Here is a 26,406-nt window from a genome sequence, read left to right on the forward strand (position 1 = left end):
TGCCCCTCTTTTCCTCCAGCCTCCATTTTAACACTTATTCTCCTTCCTCTCCTCCACCCTCGTACTTTGTTGTTTTTTTTTATTATTTTCATGAAAAGGGGGTGAAAAAAAAACAACAACACTTGTCTCCTGGCTGCCGGTTTGTCTCCAGCCTCACCAAACCTCTGCTGCTTTGGTATTGGCTGGCTGGATCATCTGCTGTATTGGTATTGGCTGGTTCCAGCAGGTGAAGCATAGCTGTGCCACTTAATCAATGCCCTGCAGTGGGGGAAGCATGTGCCAGACACACAGTGCAGCGGCAGCAGCAGCCGTCAGCATTGGCAGCTCTCCATGAAGCTGAGCATGGGGATGGTATGACCTTCAGACGGCCCAGACCAGCAGGAGAAAGACGCACACACACACACACGCACGCACGCACACACACACACACGTGCAAGCTGTGCATATTCTCCTTGCCAATCACGTTGTTTCCCAAAATGTCTGCAGGCCACGCCCAGCACTCCACCTTTCCTCTGCAGAAGAGAGCGCTCGACTTCTCACAATGGGACCGCGAGCGCGGCGAGTAGGCATGGCATTACTTTCTGAAGGTCAAGAAGAAGCTCGGATAACACATGCGCACACACAAACACAAACCGCAGAGGCTGCCAGATGCATAAAACTGCAACGAAAACAAGCAAGAAAAGAGCCTGACAGTACAATATGGGACACCTGACCATTGTCTTAGGGTGTTTTTATACCTGTAGTTCTGCTCATTTGATCCGGACCAAGGACAAAAAGAGATGCATTGTTAGGTCGTCACATTCTTTTTTTTTTCTGGCTCATTTTATTCACGTGATGTTTTCTGATGGCGCACGAGGCGCTCGCAGAAAGAATTAATAGCAGGTTTTTTTTACTGCAGGCTGCAAACAGACCACACATCAGTATGGATTTATGAAAATGAGGCGTCTTATATTCCGAGGTATGTCTGTGAGTGTGCTGACAATACGAGTGCAACAGGCCACCGCATCAGCTGCTCTTTATTGTGTGATTTAAAACGATTTTAAAAAGACGAGAGAAAAAGCCGGAAGCAGCAGAGCAGCTGGAGATGTTGAGGTTTTTTTATTTCTGGGCGTGACCGGGATAGAGAGGACCAGGAAGGAGTACAGCTCAAGTGAGATGTTTCAAAAATTAAGTCATGTCTAGAGGAGGGATAGTGAATATAGTGGTGGAAGGATGCTGAGTTTAGAGCTGCCAGGTCTAGAAGAAGATCAAAGATGATGTTTATAGATGTAGTGAAGGAGGACATGAAGGTAACTGGTGTCAGAGGACAGGATGGAGAGGACAGGGCGACATGGAAGAAGATGGTTTATTGTGGCGATCACTGAAGGGAACAGCACGAAGGAAAAGGAGATGACTATGTGTTGGTTTTGTTAACACCTGCCAAGACTTTATCTTCAAACTGTTCACACATTATTCTCCATTAACTCTTATTCAACAGGTATATGACCATACGACTGTCAGAAGACTGCAGCTTTCATTGTGAAAATGTTCACTTGGCGACATAAAAGAGGGAAACCATTAAAATCAGATAACTACTAACACACTGTTCAATAGTACTGTAAAGCACTGATTTACAGACAGAAAAGGATTTGAACAACCATCCAGAGGATACTATTTAGGTGCCAACATGACGTAAGGGTGCACCTAGAGGAACTGGGTGGGACACTTAGAGGAATTAGCCCGTAATGATACCAAATCTCAGATTGATTCAGGAAATCAGTGCCGACACGCGGCCCTACTGGTAACTACAGAGATCAGAGCAAACCGGCCACCAAATCTTGTCATGCGGGTCGATAGAATCATTGCTAGCTTGACATAAACTGGATAGCGGGCTTGTTATTTGGTGAAATGCCACGCCGCTGTCAGTGCTGTTGTTATCTGCCTCCGTCTACGGCTCTTCTCGAGTCGATCGCCGTTCTCATAATAATTGCTGGATCAAGTCTATTTCAAGTTTTTGTTCATTTGAAATATCACCGTACAGCAGTACAAAAGAAATACTAGGGACCAGACAAGCGGTCACATATGGAGCGTGTTCCTGACGTGGGAATGTGAATTGAACAACAAGCTCAGTGAATGGGCGACTCATCTCATTGAGCGACGAGGAGGAGGAGGAGGAGATCCTGCCTTTCGGTTTGCGCTGCTGGTCATTCCCTTCCCACTGGTAATCTTTCTAATTTCTATCATCCATTTCAGATAAAATTAACACAGCACAGTTGTGAGTAAGACTGGTTCACTGCTGGCTTGATCTTTTATTGAGATTAGTAGAAAATGCCAGCCTGAATCGGGTGCACTCATGCAAAGTGCTTTGAAACTGAACTAACTCTATAGGTTGGAAGTCATGGATGGATGCAGACGTTGCATCAGCTCCCATTACGATCCTGAGCCTGCACTGGTTTTCAGCGCGGCTGCCATCATATCAACATCTATTCATCATCTAAATGCTTGCTGGGTTACAGCCATTTCAGAGCAGAACTTGGCAAGCAAGCCCACATCCACTCAAGCCCTTTCACTTTGGAGAGATAAAAATACATGCTACACTGTACGCAGACTAATTTTCGTTCATTCCTCCCTCTCCCGCCCGCCCCGCTCGTCCCGTCTAAAACACTCCTCCCACATCTCGTCCTCCTCCCTAACCCCTGACCTCCCCTCGCTCTCCCCTCTCGTGAGCCCCGCGCGGAGACGGCCGGCCCCCCACGTCGCGGGCCTATTAACAGGCCTCGGTTCGCTGTAATGATGCCTCTCCTTATGTCTGTGCAGCTGCTGCAGCGCTGAATGGGGAGGATAAATCTGGGATCCTCAACATCCGCATCATTGTTTCACTGCCACTCTCTGCTGTCATGTGTGTCAGACATGGGAGGGAAAAGCTCAGACAGCTTTTCACAGCGACAAGAGCGCAGTGTCTGGTGGATGCTTTCTTGGTCTGGAAACAGTCGGACAAATAAAGGAAAACTACAGAAAATAAGAAGCTAGCAATTAATTAAATGAGCACGGCGGATTTTGTGCAATGGCGCTAGACCACGAGAAGTGGAGCAAAAGATAAAACAAGTGAAGCGTACATACGCACAACATGGGACACGATTCCACACAAAGAAAGAGACATTCTGCTGGACCAGCGCTAGCAATGTCACAGCTCGAAACGCTTTTGCGTTGTGTCCTCGAAACGCTTTTGCAGCAACAAGAATCACGGCGAAGTTTTTTTGCACGTTTGCATCTGTGCGGACACTATGTGTCCACGTGTCGTGGGACAGCAAACAGCTGCCGCGGGGTCCATCAGTCAGCTGCTGTATTTATAGGGTGACGACCGCAGAGCACCAACAGCTGCATTACATAGGGACAGACACGGAAAGTGAGACAGAGAGGAATCTCTTCAATTCCTCAAAACAGCTGTATGACCTCTTTGATGAGGGACAGGATTCCTGTTGGCACATCAAAGGTAGAGAGAGCTGGTGCGGACATTTGGAACATATCTAGTACTGGACAGCGTCCCATGCAAATGACACGTATGAAAATAATTACATTTTTTGTTGCTTGAAGTGCTGCAATGTAAGATGCCGTAAACTGGAACACGGCCAGTGCACAGAAATGAGCAGCGTGGGTCTCAGCAAGACTGTACGTCGGATTGTAATCTCGTTGTGCCATCGTATAAGTCTATTCAGTTCTCAGTTGCTTAATTTAAGAAGTGAGTTTGAGGCAAAATCTGCTAAACAATTTATTTAATAGTAATAAATGACATGATAAATGGTATGAAGGAATCCCTAGGCCAGGCTGACAGCCCCATGTTGAGATCAAGGCTGTGTGGTGGCCATACCATCTGTTGAATGACTCATCGACGCCTCCCTAATGATATTGCGTGATGGATAGCAGCCTAAACATCTGAAGAGCCTGCAACTTTCACTCGGCCCTGTTTAGTATTCAGCTCGTGAGGCAGCAGCCCTCTGCATTTAGACAAACCCCTGTGTTAAATAATCACGCTAATCATTGTTTTCAGTATTGATTGATCCAGTTTAACACGTCCTTTATGTGCAGCATATAATGAATATAATCAACTCGCGGTTACGACATGGGAAGTCATGTACACTGTTTGGCATCACATCAATTACTTGGTATTAGTGGTATTGCATCGATAACTGCTAGATATCTGTTGGCATCTAAAAGCCACAGGCATAAAAGGTTAGCAACAACGGACAGGTAATTTAATTTAGGAGATACAAAGGCATAATGAAAGGATCGGGCCTTTGAAAATATCACTATTTTCTAACAGAATTACAATAAAATAACTTACCATTGACTTCCGTCATTTCTGACAAACCTTATCAAAAATGTCCAAGTTTGTAAATAATAAGAGTGGGTCGGTCACATAGACTCTCATGGAAAAACTACATCCAAAGGTAGCAGAAACAACTACAGTGTTCAGTGTAGGTGAGCTACATTCAGGATGCCAAACTGGCTCACCTGAACACTTAATGGAACATGACCGCCACGCTAACACCTCACAGCTGTTTTCAATTATTAGCCTAATTAGACCCCCGTTTAGGCTGAAGGTGGGCGTTGCTCTGCTGGACTTATGTGACACCAACAGGATGAATAAAGCTGTAAATACCCTCTCCAACAGACAAATTCAAACTGGGAAAAATGTGCTTGTTTGTCCACGGACATAGTCCTGGACTATGTTTGGGAAGTCTACCTTGTTATATATTCTACAAATTATGTCACTCTCGACACCTGACAACACCTCCTACTTCAGGAGAGGATGACCACAGAGGTCAAATGACTGCATTTTAATAGGTGTAAAAAAATAAATAGATCAAAGCTTTCAGTCACAGTCCACTCAGTCCTCGCGACGAGCAGTAACCAAAAAAAAGTGAAATTGTCAGGTTCACTGCAGTTACTTAGCTCACTGTCACATAACAAAAATGAAATTCTTTAGCTATTGCAACTGGTGCTTCTTCAACAAATGTTATGCTTGCAGGAGAAGGTCGGCTACTGAAATGATACAGAGCAATATAATCCATTAAATTATTCTGTTATATTTTAAAATTTATCTTCAGATGTGGATTTGTTTAAACAGCAATAGTTACTTTTTGACACTGTAGCCCACTGTGTGCATATAAGAGTACTTCATAAACCAGAGAGCCACCTGCGTAATCTGGATATCTTAACGCATGCTGTGGCTCAAACTTCCAATGATAGCGATCTCAGTAACAAATCATAATTTGTAACAGAGCCAACAAGACCACCAGCATTGCTAATGTCTAACAAAACTTTGTAGAGTATAAGATACTTATTTACTTACAGATTGCTGCCAGGTGTTGCCTGTAATTCCCAGTCTGCTTCCCAATCCCTGAGGACAAGACGAGATCACGTTCACATTTTCAGAAATTTAAGAATGTGCCCAAGTATAAAATGTTGTTCTTGTTTGTTCCACTAAAAGTAATGTAATGTTGCGTAGCTGAAGCAGTGTGTCGGAAAAAAAAAAAAAGGATCAGATTGCCTCAGTTTACAGCATTGTGAAACTGTTGAAGAGTTTAAAAAGGGTCTGCAGATCACCTTAATCATTCTTTAATCTGGAGAAAGGACCTGGTTTGCATGTGAAAGGCAGTGCTGAGTTGGAATAGGATTATAATTTATACATAGAATAAAAAACAGTGGCCCTATTACTGAACCTTGAGTAACACCTCGGGGGTTTAATTTGTAGTGTACTCATTAGTAACCACATCTAAAACCCACATCATGCAGCGTTCAAGCAGGGACATCGAAACCCACAGACATATACACAAAACCAAGACATCCGTTTCAATCAAGTCAAGTTGTAAATTCTAGTGCAGACCTCAGTGTTTCCAAAGATACCAAATAATACATCATAATGCATCATTCATATATATTGTGATTCATATAAAATGATGCACAGGACATCTTGAATATTTACATTTAAATTCAAACAACAACTCTTTACGGAACAATATTTTTTTGCAGTCTTTAGTCAACTACAATTACTTGACAGCTGTAGTTAATAGTTACAGAGTTACACATTTTGATTAATAAAACAAAATATGCCGCCACCAAATGCTATCCAGCAGACTATGAAATGAAAATGGTAATTAAGAAAATAAATAGCGCATATGATTAGAAACTTGGCCACTCCACATAATCAGTACTTTTACTTTTGCACGTTAAGTTTGTTTTACATAGTCATATCACTTCAGCTTCAACAATGGAACTTACTGATAGCAGAGTGTAGCCTGTGTCAAAATCGCGCTAGCCTGGTTCATAAGTTCATAAGTAACCACTGCAGACTTTCATACACATCAGACACACTTTTTCCAAGCCCCAGGCCGACAGAGCTTCCTTCAGTCCATTTGCAATTATTTCCCCTGTGTGCTGTGCTGCGTCAGATGATTAACAACCAAAGTAGTTCCAGTACCCAACTCAATTCGGTTCAGAGAATTAGGACGTTTTTTCCTCTCCTCCTTTTGTCTTGCTGATGAATGTGTAGGCTAACGGTAAACTGCCACTCCTTTATCAAATCTTTCGCTAGTCCAGCCTTCACCTTTCAGGATGGTGGCGTTCTGGGTTGTGCAGACCGCATGTGACCCGTGGGTGTGAGTTCATCGGGTTTTTTAGCTCCCCCTCCTTGAGTGTGTGCTTGAACCAAAACGTGTGAGTATTTATCACCATAATGACAATATTCCACATTCATGTCGTGGCAGAACATCAAACCAATGATGGTGATGAGACCGCCCACCCTGACTGCATCTACACCTTGCTGAGATTTGATCACTATGTGAGATGGACCACTTCCAGATGTATCCTGGCAGATCTGCTAGGAATGCTATGGGTTGGGAGCGGATTTAAACCTGTATTAACATGCATTTTCCTGGATTTGACCTTTAACATCTAGATAAGGCATCCATACACTGACTGAATGCTAAGAACAGATGTAAATCGGTTAAGCGTGTCTGCTAGGAGACAGGTTTACAGTTACACAGATATAGAGACAAAACACTGGGATCAAGGCCAACACAGATCTTATAGTATTATAAGAGAAACATTTATGTATTTCACAAGTTTAGATTCTTATCGATGATAGAGTCCCTTAAGGGTGGCAGCTGACTCTCTCCTTCTATCCGTTTCAAGCTAGATTTCAGTGTTTCCATTACATTTGTCACAGCAACCGTTCCTCTAAAGACTGTTGATTTTTTAAAACCAGAGCAACTTTTGGCCTTGCAACGACTTTTAAATGATACATTTGGGATAAAGGCCAGCGATATTAGACTGGATAGGCAGACACCGTGACTTGAGATACTGAAACAGGCATCTGGACAGAGATAAAGATACGTTCCCTGTTAGCTACTTGAAAACAGAGAAAAATGCGTGGAGATAGATAGACGGATAGAAAAATAGCCAATTGCTGAAAGAAAACAACCCGAGCGGAATCGTTTGAAGGTTACAGGTGGATGAAAAATCTGTTGCAAGGTAGGTAAATTAGAACTCCTCCATTCACTGCAGCCAAGGTGCCCTTCAACGGGGCTCTGAACCCCCGACTGCTCCTGCGGAGCTGCCCAGCCACGGAGGGAGGTACCATTATGCAGCCCCAGCAGGAATGTGTGAAGCTATGTGATTGAGAAAGGAGCAGGGCACTTAGATGAAATTTCTCTACCACATAAACAACGGTTGTGCGAAATGCTGTTACAATACCCGTCTATTTGGAGCCAAAAGGCCCCGCTGACGTTGAATGGATATTTCATTCAAGACGGAGGCACTTGATAATTCAGCACGTCACGGCCACGGCTGTGATGCTAATTGATGCCCGACGACAGGCCACTCCTCCTCCGTGGAGGACGCAGCCTTTCAAACGAGCGCTTGGCCTTGTTTACAGTTTCTACGAGGACCTTAACGAGGCTGATTACGACCACGTTACTATTGTCGCTGCCAACGCCTGCAGCACGGAGGAAGCCAGAGAGCAAACGGCAGGTCGACTCGGCCCGGCGGTCACGTCCCGTCCACAGAACATGATACATCCCCGTTGCAGGTGCTTAGCCTACTCTGCTTAATTACCAAACGGTGGAACGTTGCCTTTGAAGCGTCTAAAGGTTGACGGAGACAAAGAGGAGGTGGGAGAGAGCGAGGGGAGAAAGGTTCACTCCGAGTTTGTCCTCGGCTCTGATGTAACCGTGGACGATGGCTGTGCCGCAGTCAATTTAGGAGGCGATATCCTCAAATGACCTCAACTCCCTCCCTCCTTCTCTCCTTTTTTTTTTTTCTTCGCCTCTCCTCTTGCTGGTGTCATTTATCTCCTCCACGCCCCATCCTTCTTGTGATTTTTTATTTTTTTTTGCTACAAAAAGCTCCAACTCCACTTTTATACCCACATGCAGGCTCTAATATTATCTCTTCTCCTCTTCTTTCTCCTCTCTTGCTGTCAGCTTGTCCATGCATCACTGCCTCTGCTCCCCGTCCTGCCCGGCATCTCCCTCCTCCCCTCTCGGGCTGCAGCACTTACACACATACATATACGCGGAGAGAGAATAATATCTCCCTCTAAATTCACTTCAACAGGACTCCGGTGGCGTGAAACGCGTTAGCACGTTGCAAACTGTCCACCCCCACAGTAAAGCTCTTCATTGGATAACCTTACCGCTTTTAATAACAGTATATCCCCCAGACGTATTTAGCTCTACTATATGTTTATGGCTCCTCCACACATCTCAACCTCTCCCTGCGCCGCTCTCGTTTCCACGTCCCTCCCTCCTTCCTCGTTTTATTTCTCACTTCCTTTCTACCTTTCCACCTCCCCTCGGTCGCCTGTCAGCTCCGAGCTTACAGCCGTAGCCGGAGACAATAGTGTTTTTGCTCATTTAAGCGGATCATTTGGGATATCAGGTCATCTAAAATGAGAAGAGGAGGTTGTGTAACAGTTTCATCTCTGTCTCCATATATTTATATATAAATATATATATATATATATATGTGAGTATAGCCTGTGTGTGTCTCCTCTCCTCTCCTCTCCTCTCCTCTCTGACTGATGGAGGGTGGGGTAATCTGGACCGGTTGCCATGACACCAGACAGCTCTTGCTTGGCGAAGGCACGTAGCTTCCTCTCTGCTCTATTTCCCCGGAGCCTTCCACTCAGGAGCGTGTGCGTGCATCTGTGTTTGTGTGTGTCTACGAATCTGGAAGAGTCATACTGTATATGATGCACGAAACTAAAAGGAAGAAAGAAAAAACAAAAAAAAGAAAAAGAGCACGGAGAGCTCATATTTACTGTCTCAACGTGTACATCGGCGTGGGCGAGGTAAAGCAAACACCGCATATCTGGAAGGCAAATACAGCTTTTACAACGCAAGCATTTCTCCAGTGTTAAGATTGGGGATTGTTACTCTCATTTTATGGGACATTCTAGTGAATTATAGGCGGCTTGATCCATTCCTCTGCGCAGCCCGGACACCTTGAAGCCCAGAAAAGTTCCCAAAGCAGACATCCGTCCTACGTACGCCCACAACAGATCGACCGGGGCGCTTCCCCCCCTTTGACATTTTTCAGCCTGTCGAGGGCAGCTTCCTTTGTTTTCCCCCTCTGTTAACCCCACAAAGTTGTCATGATCAATAATCAGCGTGATTGCAAATCACTTTTTATTAATTCTACAATCCAAGGAAATAAATCACTGCAGCTGAAGCATCATCACTCAGTCCTCATATCGTTATGATCGGGCCGAACGGGTTTGTGGCGGATCACTACCCGACGAGGCTCAAACTTATTATTCCGCTCCGTGAGTTCGGTATCGGCATGTCTGTCTTTATTTTGGAGTTTAATTTAAGACTTTAAGTTTAATTCCTCCAGCTAATAGATGTTCCCAGACCTGATGCAATTACTTTTCTCAGTCTCAAAAGGCAATCACGGTGTTTTGAACCACTCTCCTCACGGCTCTCGGAATCCTAATAAAAGTGTCCATGCCAGCTCCTATCCATCTATCTATCTCCAGACTCCAGCCTAGATGAATAATTTAGCAGGCTATATTTCCAGCCATCTGCTTCCCTCTCTCTCTCTCTCTCTCTCTCTCTCACTCGCTCTCTCTCTTCCTCATTCTTCTTCTCTTTCCCCGGTAAAGTCTCTCAGTTCAGATCGTATTCGGCTCCCTTTCAAATGCCGGCCTACGGTCCGCGATGTGGCTCCACATGAAAATTTCTAATTAGAAAACGCACTTAATTAGGGTTTTTCAGTTCTGGCCACCAGATAGCTGGCCATTTTGCAATCCAATTATGCATTAAAAAAAAAATAAATAAATAAAAAAAATCTGGTCATTCACAGGGTCAAAATAATACGTGTTTACACAGGGGTTTGCAATCCGTGAGCATTTAGGAATCTAAGAAAGTGGGCGTTCTAACACAGATTGTGACTCGGTGGTTTGCGGCTGCCAAGCCGATGCTCGTCGCCGGACAGCAGCAGGGCGCAGCCAGTGTCACTCTAATGATCCCCGAAGCCAATCTGTTGACAATGGAGAGCCGGAGGAAGCCTCCGAAATAACGCGCACATCCTGGATCAAATCATTAACGGCGATCAACATCTGCAACACTGCCTGTCAGAGCCCAGCAGAGGTCAGCCAAGTTCCTCTTTCCTGTCAGCCTAATGAGCGAGGCAGCCACATGTTCCTCCACCAGCATCGTTTTGATTATCCGCGCGCAACAATTACACCTCCGGGGTAATTGATGATCCTCCCGTGCGCACAGCCGCAGTGCGAGCGAAGCGGGCAAGAATCACAATCTAAGTGAAAATGAACACATAATTACAAGTGTAGCAATCGGCTGATTGCGCGGCGTCTGGGATTTATGTAAGCAAATAAAAGCGAGCGCAGGGTTGTCTCGAGACGCGGGGGGAGAAAAAGGAAGGACAGACAGGAAAAAAGCTCGACGTTAGTAGTGGTGGTAGTATCCCACTAGAGCAGAGGATTTATTTTCTTCGTTTATTTATTTATTTTACCATTAATGGCCAGACAATACAAAGTCAAGTGTGAGTCCTACTATTGGAGTGCACGCTGAGAGATGTGTGTTGACGCGTGTTGTCCGGAGTAACTTGATTTCAGTTTCTACATCAGTCAAATGCCATTTCAGTGCATTACAGTCTTGTGACCCAAACATCACCGTATAGAGGCCACGTATGCGGAGCTAGATTAAAAAAAAAAAAAAAAAAAAAAGAAGAAGAAGAAGATGCACATACAAAATAGGCACAAAATTTGCCATATATTTTTAAACTTTTCCCGGCACCCAGCGGTGCTACCCGATACAAAGTGTTGTTATTCGTCACCGCGCTGTCAGCGTGTTTAGTCAAGCTATTCTGGTGAAGTACCTACCTTCTACTCTCGCTGCATGTGTTAACAGTATATCTCCTTTGCAGTTTTAAATGTCATACGCCATATGGGTTTTGAACAGGCTTCATCGCATTTCGGGGCGTCTGATCTCGACGCATCCATCCCCGAGCCTAATTTCCATTTCCCGTTCTTTCAGAGCAAATGTCATTTAGACTCTACAAAAAAAAAAAAGGATTTGGTTTTGTTCCTCAATTGACCCTCTCTGGCCCAAACTTCCCCATTCGCTTTGACGAGCTTGTCTTCTCACTTTTTACGTATTTAGGAACAAAGCGGACGATGCCATCGGAGGGACTTGTTTTTCGTTTACATTTTTACATCTCGTTGGACTTTTATGTTCTGATAATCTTTGCTTGAGGTCGGTTCATCAAATACTGCCCTTAACTGCAATTATGGAACCTTATCGCACTTTTTCTCTGCTCCCGCATTCATCTGTTACACTTATTAGTTGTTGATCAGAAAAAAAACATATCATACAGTGCCTAATTAAAAGTGCTTTTAACTGTGATGGTTAAAAGGAGGGATTCAGGGACTCTTCTGTATTTATACTGGAGTAAAGTCTGGTTTGCACGACTGCTTTAAGTAAAAGATCTGCTTCCTTCTTCCAGCACTGCAAGAAGCTTTCACTGGTCTGCACACACACACACATATATTCTCAAGATATTAATATCAAGCTTTCCATTCTCAAGTATAATATCGTTTGCACTTCTTCTTCTGAGTGTGTGAGGATTGGGTTTGCCTGCTAAAAATGGCCGGCCATGACCTGCAAGAGGCCTTCCATGTACCCCCGCCCTCTCTCTCTCTCTCTCTCTCTCTCTCTGGTGATATACAGCATCTATATTCAGTCTTTTCTGATGGCATCCTGCTGACCGTGCCGGTCCGGTTAGCTGGCAGCCCGACCGGCTGACTGGCTGGCTGGCTGGTGCGCCGGCGGGAAAGGGGGGCTGAGTCTGCGTAGCCCCCTGCAGCACAAGCAGCATCTATTACAAATACACGGTCTCTGATTCCCCGCAGACGCTGGCGTTCGGTTTGACCCGTGATGACCGGCTGCATGTATTTATAATCTGCTCTGTCCCGTGGCAATTAAACCCCCCGAACCTGGGCACGGCGACGCCGGCGCCGCAGCCGGGGGAGAGCTGTACAAGCAGCGCACGCCCGCCCTGGCCATCTTGTCACCTCGGCAATCAAACGGACGAAGGGGGCCGGATGCACTTGTTACCCTTTGCTTTTTCTTTCTGTTCCCTCAGACACCATGCCATGCGGAGACACTAAAGCCTCTGGCTCTCGGTATCCTGTTTCTAGGAACCGCGCTCCGCTATGGGCTGAGGTGGGGTGGGGGAGGGTGGTGGGTCGGTGTGTGTGTGTGTGTGTGTGTGTGTGTGGGGGGGGGGGGGGGGGGGGGGGGGGGGGGGGCAGTAAAGTGGGGCATGGGAAGGGGAGGGGGGAGGGGGGGCTGCGGTGTGCAGAGGTGGGATGTGCATGCGTGTGAGGCTTTCCACACAATGGCGTCCGAGACGCGTGCATCCGACACAGGAAACACAAGTGCGGTTCGCGCGTCTACCTGCAGAACACGGGTTACCGCACAGAAACGGTGTCTTCCAAGGGCCGCTCTCGCTCCCGCCGCAGGTTTCTCGGCCCGAGTTCGGACGCTCATGCGTTGATCAGACGTAAAGGCGAAGATGAAGGAGCAGAAACAGTCGGCCGCTGTACCGTGAAATGACTGGAAGGATGTGGAGGAAGGGGAGAGATGAATAAAAGAGGTTGTGTTTGATGGGGTGGCAGGGCTGGGGAGTAGTGGTGAGGGACAAGGACAGGGAGAGGAAAGAAAAAAAAAAAAAGAGGAGAAAGGGAGAGGAAGAGGACGAGAGGTGCGACGAGGAGAAGGAGCGAGGCGAGGCGGGGAAAGTAGAGCGAGAGAGGGAAGGGGCTCTGAAGGGGGAGGGGGGGAGGCAGAGCAGGGTAGGGTAGGGTAGGGTAGGGGGAGTGGGTGAGGGGCTGATGCTGCTGCTGCTGCTGCCGCCGCTGCTGCTGCTGATGCCGGAGCACAGCGCGGCCAGGCTGAACCGAGTGAACTGCAGCGGAGGTCAGGGAGTCCAACATTCCTCTGGAACAGTGTGTTTACACTGCGTAGCAGAGAGGAGGGAGGGGCCGGGGGGGCGCGAGGGGGACGACGCGAAGGGAAGGAAATCATCTCCCGGAGACACTCCTCTCAGGGAGGGAGAGCGTGTGTGAGTGTGAGCGAGAGTGAGAGTGTGTGTGTGTGTGTGTGTCTTATCCTGCAGCGGTATAGTGCGTTTCTAAAGCACCGGAGTAACTTGATTCCAAACTCCCCTCCCTGATCGCCCCCCCCCCCCCCCCCCCCCCTCCCCCCATCCCCCACCCCCCCTCACCATTGCTGTTTAAATCATCTACCTATGACGGCTCGTCCCGTCACTGAAATCACAAGCTGAAAGACGACGTTTTCAAAAAGTCTGGCCTCCACGAGCGACATACGTTATTTCAAAACTGGTGACGAGACGCATTTTAAGAAATCTGTTTTTTTTTTTTAAGAGGGTATTTGTATTGAAATAAAAAAAAATTATGTTTCTTCAAATGAATATTAATTAGGAAACGTTTAAAGGTAAACTTGCATTTTAGTTTTGTTAAAAAGATTAAGACAATTAATTACAATACTGTTTTCAGTCAAACAATCAATTTTGAAGCAGCTCTTTACTGTAAAAAGTTTCAGGGCATTTTCTGGAAACCTGGTTTAGGGGAAGCAAAAATAAAAGCTTCTCTGAACTGCTTCTAATTGAAAATATCGAATGAAGTTTTATTTATTTTATTGGTCTAAATTGCATTTACTTTTCAAATAAAAACATAACGTGATAAAACACTAAAAACATCACTTTCTGTGGTTTTGAAAAATTAACATTGTTTTAAAGTAAGTGTTAAATTTTGCATTTATTTAATAAGAAATTTACGCATTTTACTGCTGGAAACAAAAGCAAATAATAATAATAATATTAATAGTCTACTTTTTTTTCCCCACTGAAAACCTGCATAAAAATGAAAAGCTGTGGGACATTTTTAAATATTCAAACGTAGCCCGTGTCGACGGCGACCACACCAGCAGAAGTTTTTTTTCCGCTGGCGATCACCGGCTAAGCGGCGAGCGGCCACAGCAGTCTCTGAGGCCTGCGATCATCTCCCACCACGCCGCTGCACTTCACTCTCATTCAACCCATAAAGACGTTTCCTTTCCCCATCTGCTGGTACAATAAAGACACTACAGTAGAGCCGGCAACACAGACGCACAGGGCACTGGCTCTGCTGAGAGGCATTTAAAAGGATCACTGAAACAAATCGAATTTGCCTGTTAACTTGAAATGAAAATAGGGAGCTTGCCATCTGTAATGTATAGTCTATATAAATGTATTCCAGTTCAACAGTTGGTAACAATGCAGAAGAGAGGTAGTCAAAGTGTTACCATCTGAGTCGAGACGGGGAGAAAAGGGTCGTCTGTTTGTAAACAGCAATATGTGCCGGGCCGTTATTCTCCAGATCACTTTGACACAAGTATTAGCATCTGAATCAGATTTAGGTGCTGACTATTCAAGCTCAGTAAATATGTAGTGTTTACTGTGCCACTGAGGGAATTATCATGACTGGCATCAGTCAGAATGACATTTCATGGAATCAAAGCAGAGGAGGAGACAATTGGCTGTCTGGGCTTTCAGTCTGAATAATCAATCTGTCCCCAGACTGCTGCATAGCAACACTTCGTCGCAGAAGAGCAAAGTAGCATGCATCAGCGCCAGACTAAAGTTTACGGGAGGGAGACTCTTTAACTAGATTAAAACCTGAAACCTTTGACTTCTACTCAACGGCAGGAAATTTGTTCCTATACACTGGACGTGTGACAATGGCCTCAGTTTCAATCCTCCTCTAATCATTCAAACGGAGAGCGGGTCAGCTACAGTTTGACGTCGGTTGTCAACTCTGGTTTGTCGTCCCCAGTCAAGTCATGGGCTTGAACTTTTGTCTCCCAGAGCTGACTGTCATTTGACAACAGACTGACTGACATTTGACCAGGATTTCCCAAAACCCTTTAAATCCAGAGACTGTTGCACAAACACACTCTGACAGCAGGAAGTCATGTTACTCTAACCTTGTCAAAGTCTACAGAGAACACGGGACTTTAATGTGCCGCATATATAGATAGATATATATATGTGTGTGTGTGTGTGTTTCACTTGCCACCATGAAGGGGGGGCATTATATAATTGTTTAAATGGAGGGAATTTAATGGAGGTTCATTTTCATCCACCCGGGGATCTCTTATTGTGTCAAGTGTTTCTTGTTTAAATGACCCATGATTGTTCATTTTGACATTACGACTGTGAAGATGCTACTGAATGAATTTAGGGATAGTTTTTACAGGTGAAAATTAAAATAATAATATTAATAGATTTCTAAGAAAAGTGTGTAAAGGTTCAGCCTTCCGCTTTATTGTATATCCGGAAGACGAAGCTGAAACAAGGTGACCCGAAAGCAACCAGACTTGTTTGGCTTCTTTTGCAACTGAATAAGTTACTGGGATGAGAGGGAAAAGGTCACTAAGTCTAAGTGTTTCGTAGAGATGTGGGATCCTGCTAGAGAAATATATATATATGTATATATATATACACATACATACATAATCCTACTTCCATATCTGACATATTTCACTCAGACAGTTATTTAAAGATAATCACCTGAAAGGCTTAAAGAGGTAATCCTTTTTTTTTTTTTTTTACAGAGAATTTAAATTACATGCTACAATGGTTGGAAATCATTGCTTTAATCTTTTTTTTTTTTTTTTTGCCATTTGTTCTGGTCGATGTTAATCCGGGTTAACCCAGAGCACAAGCACCTTAATACTGGCCTTAGGTATAGCACTTAGGTATAGGAGTAAATATACTTAAACAATGAGATATTCAAATCAGACACTAAAAAAACAACATCACTGTTTAGATGTATTTCTTTATCCGCCGTCATGGAGCTGGTCAAGAACATCATTTCGTTTCTGGCAGATGCAAAAACTATGAGAAATGACAACAAACTTAATCTTGAAAAGCCTGAATGAGAATCCGTCTTTACCAACACCAAAGTTAGCTCCCCACCCGAGGTACCAGCACCCCTGCGGGGTATTAACAACGAGCAAAACGAGAGCCTGAGCCGGCCACGCCGCTAAATGGGCAAACACCTCCATGCCTCCATTTCCACTCTTCTACATTCCCATCCTTTGGCCCGGAAAAACGCAAAGCTCTCAGCGAAACAAGTGGAAAAAGAAGGAAATCGGAGACAGAGGAGATGGGCGAGGTAGGCGTCAAACGGGAGCGAACCCAGGAACAACAATGGACAGCCACAGCTTTGACAATGCCTTTCCAACCCTGACACATGACCACCACCTCTGCTCCCCACCCACCCCACTACCACCTCCCCTCCCGAGACCAAAGACCTTTGCTCTTTCTCCATGACAGGCAGCATTCTTTTGTGCGGGTCCGCCAGGATCTGGCCGGACCCAGACAAAGGCAAAAGCAGGGAGGGAATGACAGAGCGGACAGTGGGGTCGGTGGGGAGGGGGTGATAAAGGGAGGCACGGATGAATGGAAGCGGTAAGATCGTCAAACCGTGCTCACCTTTTGTCCGACATTTTCAATAGAATCGAGCTCTAGCAGCCATTTTTAGGAAAAACCAACAAAGTCCAGCACACACACCCTTCTAACTAAAGAGAGTTATTATATTAAACATTAAACATACAAACACCACTAAGGTCAGAAAAATGGATTATGATCAAGGGGTGACTATAATAATATATGATTTGATAGCAAGCTAACGAGTAACGTTGTGTAAGAAACCAGATGATGAGGTCATTGGCAAAATCTACAATTTTATCCAACTTAAAAAACTTCAAAAAATGTCACCAAACAACTTGGAAAACCCCCACCTTAAGGTTGTTTATTACCACAAAAGGGACTCTAATCAACTTCTGGTGGCCATGATGAACACAACCCCATCTGAGGCACCATTCCTGACAGTAGCCATGACGTGAACCAGTACTTCTGGTGGCATCAATGCAAACATGATGACCACATGTTGTTAGGTTTTAGTACAACTTTGGAAGTTGAGAGCAAACTTCCTAAGGGCTGTCAACTGATGAAAATATTTAATCGCGATTAATTTTAATCGCATGATTTCATCGTAGTCGCACAATGACTGCAAATGTTCCTTCCGTGTTCCAGAAATGTATCTTAGCGCTTTAAGATCTAAACAATCACCTGCAGATAATAAAGAATAAATCTTGCGGTATTTGAATTACTGTAACCAAAATTCAAATACTGGTTGGTAAAAAGGGAGTTAGTTATACCCATGTCATGAAGCAAAACTTTCCAGCGTTTGGCCACACTCGGCCACAAAAACCGGGTGCTTTAACCTCGGCGATCCGTTCAGTTTTAAAGGGTTAAAGGTTTATTTGTAACTTCTGATTAACACTGGAGAGGACAAATATGCTTGCCTTGTGTAAATGTATGCTATTGTTAATGCAACAAACCACAAACAATGTCAAATACTGTCCAGAATATTGTCGTGTCTGACACAGCTCAATTAACGGTAATCAATTAACTGTTAGTCAATGGTAAATACAGACCCATTCGTCTGCCCAATCCTGAGCGTTTGTTGCGTCTTGCTTTCCTCTGCTGCTTTTTCAGGGATTTTCTTTCCTGTTTTTACACTACAGGTTGTTTCACTGCCCTCTGAAGGGTACAGGTATTTACCAGAACTGCAATCACTTCCTGATATCTGGAACTGTGGTCAGGCTGAGTTCATAAAGTACAATTTGATAGATGGCCAGTGTACGTGTGTCAACTTACATAATTAAGGTTAAAAATGAGTTAATTAGGGTTAAAAAAATCAATAACAGCGTTGAAAGACAGGCAGACAATATTACAGTAAAACCTTCATTACAGAATGTCACATTTCACATCAAATATTCGCTATAACGTTGTCTAAATCATGACACTATAACACCACTGGAGTTATTTACCTGGAATTACAAAGAATCTGATGCAGGTAGTAAATATGTACGGCTCTTATATGAGCTGGAAATGCCTGCACCTGTTCATTAACACGCTCAAATCAATCAACGCTGCTGTATTTGTCTTAGGGAAGGACAGGGGCACAGAAGCATAGGCTCCACAGGGTAACGTTACACCTCGTACATACGCAGACCTCACACACGCACACACACACACATGCATTGTCACCTCCTGTAGTACACCACTGACGGAAGACACCCCCTCCACTCCCCCTCCTCTCAGCGTGTTCCAGGTCCAGGCTCCCTCGCAGGGCCATAACTCATAAGTTGCTATAGTCGCCGCACTATACCGCACCTTCTGCTGCTGAAGCACATATAGAGCAGTGCAGTGTTTCTTAACGGCTCAGCAGAGGAAGTCAGGAGGAAGTGTGTGTGCATGTGTGTGTGTGTGTGTGTGTGTGTGCGTGTGTGTGTGTGTGTGTGTGTATGAGAGAGAGAGAGAGAAACAAGCAGACGGACAAGAGAGGACGTTTTCCACTGAAGGCGGTAAAATAAATAGAGATGGCAGTCGAGGAGAAAATGGAGTAACGACACAATGAACCCTATGAACTTAAAGAGGAAAATGGCTGTTTCCAATATATTGTGTCGGATGGAAACGCTGACACAGTGAAACATGTGTAGGTGTTAAACCGACATAAGAAGCTACATTCACGGGTAAATAATTTGTAATTTGAGAAAATAATTATAAAAAAAAAGGAAAGTTTTTTGCTTCCTTTCACCTGCAAAGACACGGCAGACACTGAAAACTGTAAAAGGGAAACGGACTGAGGAGACAGGAAGGCACACGGAGAAATGCAGTGAAAGTAAGATGTTTGAAAGGATAAAAAAAATAAATAAGTAAATGAAGGAGGGACAGAGGGAGGGAGATTGGATGCCCAGAGGAATAGAGGAGCACGATACTTCTAAAGTCTTCACTTGTACAGTTGTTTTATTTATGCTTTCCTCTGCTGCTCCCTTGCCATGCTGACTGACTGAGTGGCTGCCTGGCTGGCTGAATCATGACTGGCTGAGCAGATGAAACGCTGACTGACTGACTGACTGACTGATGTGGTGAAGCTCAGTAGCACGTTAGTGTTTGCCTCACACTAAAAAACAAAAGGTGTTTGCGTATGAGATTCCCGTCCATCATATAGAACATACACTAAAGATAACCATTTTTATCTATCCCTCCATCTATACATATTTTAGTTTTTTCGGTTTTGTATGCACATGTACAGTGTGTCTTTGTAGTTAAACTGTCTCACCAGCAGTCAGTGCGCATCAAAGCCAGTGAAGATAGCAAAATCTGTGCGCCTGAGTGTGCTCACACTCAGGCGAAGAAAGACATAATGTTCATCTTTTTATATGTTCTGTGGCAGTACACAATCCAACAGTTGAACCACACTAACCTCGGCAACAATAGCAGCAGCAGATGCAGCAATATTTACCGACTAGTAAGAGTGGGTGGGTTGATCACCAGTAGTATCTTACGTCCTCTGCCGTGCGTTGAATATGTGCGCCGTGTTTCTTACATTAAAAGGACACTTTGCTCCAAATGAATTCTTCCTACATGTTTTTCGCCTGGTTTTCAGTGGTATTTGACCACACAGATTGATTTGACGTAGGTCTTCAACAGGGGGTATTGCAGTGGGGTCCGCAAAATCTTTGGATGACTAGACATTTGATATATATATATATATATATATATATATATATATATATATATATATATATATATATATATATTTCCCCCAAAAATTTACATTCCTTTAAATACACATTAACATGAATCCAACATGCATTAGTAAAGGGATAAATGGAGGCAGAAGACGTTATCTTTACGTTTATGTCAGTTATGTCAGGTGTGTTTGAATGCAAAATGATGATAATATATATTTATAAATAGCACTAGGCTGATTTTAATACAGAACACATATAGTAGGAGGTCCTTGGCCTGAAAAACGTTGAAGACTCTACGTACTGTAGAGTTTTGGAAAACACCGTCCGACACCTCTCATTCCTGCAGTGTCATGTATGAACTGTTTTCTGTCGCCCTAACTACACCAACCAACCGGATCACTGTGCAGAAAGAAGCATACGACGACGACTACTACTACGTGAAGAGGGAGAGTAGCGCTCATGAAAGGACATTAACAACGCCTGGGAGTATTAGGTAACTGTAAATGTATTTCCACAAGCTAGAATCTTATCTTGTTATAGGAAGAACTGCAACAGATAAAGCCAAGATGCATGTGATGGGTGCTACTGCTACGACTACACGAGGACTGCCGACGCTGGCTGCCTCTGTCAGTATGAATGAAGAATAATTTTCTGACAAAATGTGTTTTGCAGTTTGCATTTAATACATAAAAAGTGTAAATCTGCTGAGGATATGTGTAAGTGTAAAAGATCTGGCTATAGTAGCTAATGAGACTATGAGCAATACTAATTATTACTGCTCTCACATACAGGACCACGGGAGTCTTGAAGATGCCAGTGGAGGTTGAAATCCCTTTTTGTTTTGAACTATCATTGCCATTATGTCTCTTTAGTCCAATTCCTAGACAATTAGCCCCTGAGCTAAACGGGAATCGTAATTTACAAGTGGACACTGAACCGTGAAATGCGAGGATGCTATTTTGATAAAAGAAAATGTAAACCTGCTTTAAGGTCAAGTTTCTGCACTCTTAGAGATGAACTTCAGTATCCATCAAACACTCACTATGATTTATTTCACATACCTTCCCCAAAACAGAACAAAACATTTCACTGCACGTTAAATGCTAATGCCATATCTGCTATTTACTTTTTTTTTTTTTGACACAAACTGCTTCGGAAAATCCCGAGAAGTAGTTTCAACTTCTGACTTTCAAATGTCAGATGATAATCTCTTTCGCGTGTCTTGCACTTGCAACCTTTAAATTTCAGCCTTCGTCTGTGGGTTTTTTTTCTTTTCTTTTTTTTTGTTTTTGGTCATCAGAAACTTTCGTCTTCTAGCGAGGTGACTGAGGCGCTGCAGCTATTAGCATGAGAAACCACTGAGGTGACCACCGAGTGCTGACTCAACGCAGCGTTGACCTGCTCCTGGCTGTGCCGAACAGTCAATACTATAAGAAAAAAAAAAAGAAAAGAGGCCAGCTGCAGGCGTCGAAGCATGTCTGCACCCAGCTCACATTCCTGTAAGGCCAGTATTTAAAGGCCAACACAAATAAAGGAAAACGTTAATGCGCTATACATAATCTGCGCACTTTAAAAATTACATCAAACATATGACCTCAGCCTAGAATTTCATGTATGAATCAAGCTGCATGGTTGATAAATGAAGCCAGCGTGGAAGCACCATAAACTACAGTTCCTTGAAAGGCCACTAGTGGTTTGATAATATATATTCTTATATATATAATAATCTTTCATATGAGAATAGTATTCTAGCACGTCATTTGGATTCCATTATAGGGATGTTTCAGCCAGTGCAGAGAAAAAAATACCTCTGCACCCAAGTGAACTGTCATGCAACCAATCACAACCACTTTGTTGCAAACAAATTCAGCTCCACGCCAGACACATGTGGGCACAATCAAGTCTTAAAGGAGCCAATCTAGACCAGCCTTTCGTCCACACAACGCTTATCGGTGGAGCAAGTTGGCCAGTCCATATAGACCTCCATGTTAAGATCTCCAGTTTTGGGGTATGGAGTTGAGCCTCCGTGCTGCAGCACGTCATCCTCTCTCTTTCACCCCATCACTTCCTGTCTCCCTTCACCAACACTTATCGAATTAAGTCATCAAAGATAACTTTTTTTTCGTCCTCAATAGCCATCTTTACTTGATACTAAGCAGAGAACCCTAAAAGATGCTCCATATAGTCCCTGGTATGAATGCCATACATGCACACCTTTACTGAATCACCACTTGAGCCTTGCATAAAAGACTTCAAGTGTTTCTAGTCCTCTAGAAGGTGAAGTGCCAGACTGAATGCCAAACATACTGAATTTTAATGTAAGTGGCATCTAAAAAATAAAAAAATAAAAATTAATAAATGGTCTTTTCTGAACATGACAAGATTCCACTCGGTGCATATGTGTGAATTTAGTTTTTGCAACAAAACATAAATATGACCCGTCTAAGGTTTTGTCACGCAACGCCGGCGCCGTGGACAAGATTAAACCTGCACCCGCGACACAAATCTGCATTTCAGAGCCGGTGCTTTTCCCCAGATTTTGTAATCTGAAGAAACACGCCACCTGGATCCGACCTCTCCTAAAGCTCCCTGCTGTCCGCCACACCCTCCTAAAACCCTTTATGCCATTATGTGCAGAGTCCGGGTGGAGCCCCAGCCTCCAGGATCTAAAGTGCCAGGCGAGACCCCTCGCGTCACAGCGTGGCTGCCCGACATTTCTCTCGCTTATCTGGGGGTAGCTGAGCACAGATGGCCCCCTGAGATGGGTTGGCGGGGAGGCTTTGCGAAGGTCTCCCGGCCACCAAAATAATTACCTGTCACACAGGGTGATAGTTTGTGGTGAGAAGCAGTCATTTTTACACCATGAAATAAAGTAGTCTTGGGGATAGTCTACTTACCCGCCCTCCCTCGCTCTGCTTTAATTTACTGCAATCTCATTCGCCTATCTCCCTTTCATTGCACTTCCTCTTGCTGCGCTGGACTCTCACATTTCTCCACAATTCATTACCAGCTGTCAATCATGTGTCCAGTCAGCCTGAAGCGCACGTGAACCACTCAGGCAACTACGGGCAAGTTTGATGAACAAGAAACTAAATAGGCTATTCAATGGCCAGATAAATGCTTCCAGCCTCCTGTGTAATTTGAAACAAACCTCACACTTCCACTTCGATCCCAGAAACGTAGTTAATCTTTTATCTTGCGTCGTCACAAGGTCAGGCTTGAACCAACATTTTGTTTATATGTATGCACACGGGGTTTAGTCAGTTCCAATGTAGTATCTAAAGACGAGCAGAGAACACAAAATAATATGAAAGACAATGGACGTATGAAACAGGCAACTGTAATTCCACTAATTGAGCAATAAATCCGCATCTGATGTTAAGTATGTGCTGCTGTGATAAATGTACCAACTTTACATAATCAATAACATAACCGAAATGTTACTAAAACTTAATGCAGCATTTGATATATGATTTTAATGAGTATTTGAAAGCATTTGTGCAAACCTTCGATTGTTAAATCTGTTAAAAAAAAAAAAAAACTAACCCTAACCCCTAACCTCTCAATATTAAAGTGCCCAATTTGAGGACAAATCTAAACCGGCCACCCTGGGCTGTCACAGGCCACCTCTGACCCTCCTCATGACAAAACCTACATGGTCTGTGGTCCTTGGTACCACTCCAGCATTCAAGGGTAAAGAAATCCATCTCCCTCCATTATCCACATGTCAGACTGCTGTCACATATATCAGGACGATCTTTGCCAAACACCAGATTCTGATCACAAGTTACACATTATAGCCCTGACCAGGCGTTACGGTTTCTTGCTTAATACTTGTGTGGGAAGCTGTTCATCTGAACTACACCTTGATCCAATTCAACAAGCCAAGCCATTACATAGTGCCGTTGAAATGTTAAAACACGCACAAATCATTACATATTACTGTTAAAATACTGAAAACCTGCCAATTTGAAATTTGTTGGCAAGAAAATCAGTGTATCGTTTTTAGGTGCAAGTTAAATTGTTCACCTCTGTGCGGCTCTTTGGCTTCTTATTGCTAATGTTTTCATGGTCTATGACTGCAGACAACAGCTTTTACATGCTCACTGCTGTTTATGTGTGTTGCAGCTTCTCTGTCCTGATGAATATAGTGAAGGTTTTTTGGGGCCACTGACCACGGCTCGGACATAAACACTACTTAGGCCACTGAGAGTTCCCAGAGTCCATAGGCCATGTTTAGACTGCTTTACTCAACTGCATTTCCTGGCATAGCCAGGTTGATTTTAAATTTAGCCCAAATTGATTTCTACTGATGACTCCCAGTTCAGATGCTTTCGCACTCGCAAAGTATCTTTTCCATCACTGACACGAACATGATGTGGGACGACAACATAAAGGTCCATAAAGTGGCCAACATGAATAGTAACAGCCGTGGACAGATGCTGGAAAAAAAGAAATGTTCTGTTGGAGACTTTTATCCAGGAAAAAAACAAACAAACAAAAAAAAAAAAAAAAAACAGGAGAAGCTGGTTTAACCTAACAGGACCAAGATGATTTAAAGCTGCCGCTAGCGCAGCTACGCGTTCACTTACGCCTATGCGGTTACCACAGCAATGCACGCAGATCGGGTTATCTGATCACGGTGGACAGACCCTACCGCAGCCAAACAAATAAATATTTCCCAGGTGGGGGAAAAAAACAGAACTAAAAGGCAAGATATCATTGAACGTATTATATTTGCCTGGTAGCCACTTCAAAACCATTCTCAGGGTAACGCTGCTCTGCGTCTGCTGCTCTCCCCTCGCGACCAAATAATAAGCACATTCAAATAATCATTTCCAGGATGGACTGGATTGCTTTTCATAATCTAATCAGCATCAACAGCCATGTATTTTCAAACCCATGCTGGCGCTGGTGGCGGAACAGTCCTTCATACATCTGCTCCCCTGCCTCGTTCGGGATTCGCAGAAGTGTGACCATATTGAACAATAGCGCCGGTTTACTTTTCTTTCCACCTGGAGCCAAAATGTGAGCGCTCTGTAATTGTTTCCATACTCCCCGCCGCACCATACCAGTGTAAATACATTTGAGTCGCAGGTAGCGCGGGCTCCTCCTATGCAAAACACCGGCTCGTACTGTAAACAGGATTTTCGTTTGAACTACGTGAACCTTCCACACCCCCCCCTCCTCTCACTGATACCTAATATATAAAGTATACGAGTGTGCGTGTCTCTCAGGAATGCCTTGAGAGGCTTGATGGATTCTGCTCACATCATAACTCCCTTTACTAAGAAATAAACAAATATAATTGAGTTATGATGCAAGGCGCCTATGAATTTTCTCTGTGGTCTTTTTTTTTTTTTTTATCAGTCTGAGGCCATGTTGCTGCTCTCTCGGAGGACTTCAACAACATTAGTGCAGCTGGAACTGGCCGTCTCCTCTTTCCCAGAATTACTGCTGTGGGTGGATGTTGAAAGCACTTTGAAAAATAGCACCTCTCGCTTCTTTGTCTTTCCTGAAACAGGACACTGAACAGGAAAAGGTGTTATAGTTAAGTGGAGTAACCGCTTAAGAAATATGTACACATCTGCGGCGGGGGCTCGAAAACTTTTGCCGCAATTAACATCAGCGAAAGGCTGGCCTGCCGTCAGACTCTTTCCTGCGCGACTGCAACCCGCGTTTTTGTTTGTGTTACTAAAATAAATGTGACAAATTCGGTTCTGGCTCATGTTTGCAGAAGGCCCCAAGGACACAAATATAGGTTTTTGAAGGAGGGATGGCGGGGCTGGATTCATGTCTTTATGAGGAGAAGAGGCCCCCGCTGCCACACAAGGTTACACAAACAAAACGGGAGTCTATTCATAAAAAATCCGCCGCTAGTTTAACGAGGTCATTCCCAAAATTACCTTAGAGTTATCTACCCGCAACCTTCAGTATGTGATTACTCTTGCACAGTTACTCGGCTTGAGATTTCACATGTAATTTGTCTTTTTCAGGCAAGGGCAAAAAGAATAACAAACTGGATATGAATTGAGATGCATAATTATGACATAATTCATGAAAATTGCCCGTGATTGCAGGGCATGGCAAAGTGTTTAATCATGTTTACCAGGTCGCGTTGGATGGAGCCTGAGGGTAACATTAGAGGTCTAACTCAGAAAGGACAAGCTCCTTTCGAGCTCTAAATTACAAGTATGTAATCCAATGAGGTATTTCTCCAATCAGCGGCTGG

At 44.0% G+C, this 26,406-nt stretch overlaps 1 long non-coding RNA gene across 2 annotated transcripts in view; it reads right to left on the reverse strand.

The window, feature by feature from the left end:
* Nucleotides 1-26,406, reverse strand: part of LOC125013259 — a 94,903-nt gene that overhangs the window by 56,518 nt on the left and 11,979 nt on the right. For both annotated transcript variants that reach the window (XR_007113372.1, XR_007113373.1), the window contains exon 2: nt 5,333-5,380. This is a non-coding gene — a long non-coding RNA (uncharacterized LOC125013259). The remainder of the gene's footprint in view (nt 1-5,332; nt 5,381-26,406) is intronic.

Source organism: Mugil cephalus, chromosome 9 (genome assembly GCF_022458985.1).
Source record: "Mugil cephalus isolate CIBA_MC_2020 chromosome 9, CIBA_Mcephalus_1.1, whole genome shotgun sequence".
In the NCBI taxonomy this organism is placed as follows: domain Eukaryota; kingdom Metazoa; phylum Chordata; class Actinopteri; order Mugiliformes; family Mugilidae; genus Mugil; species Mugil cephalus.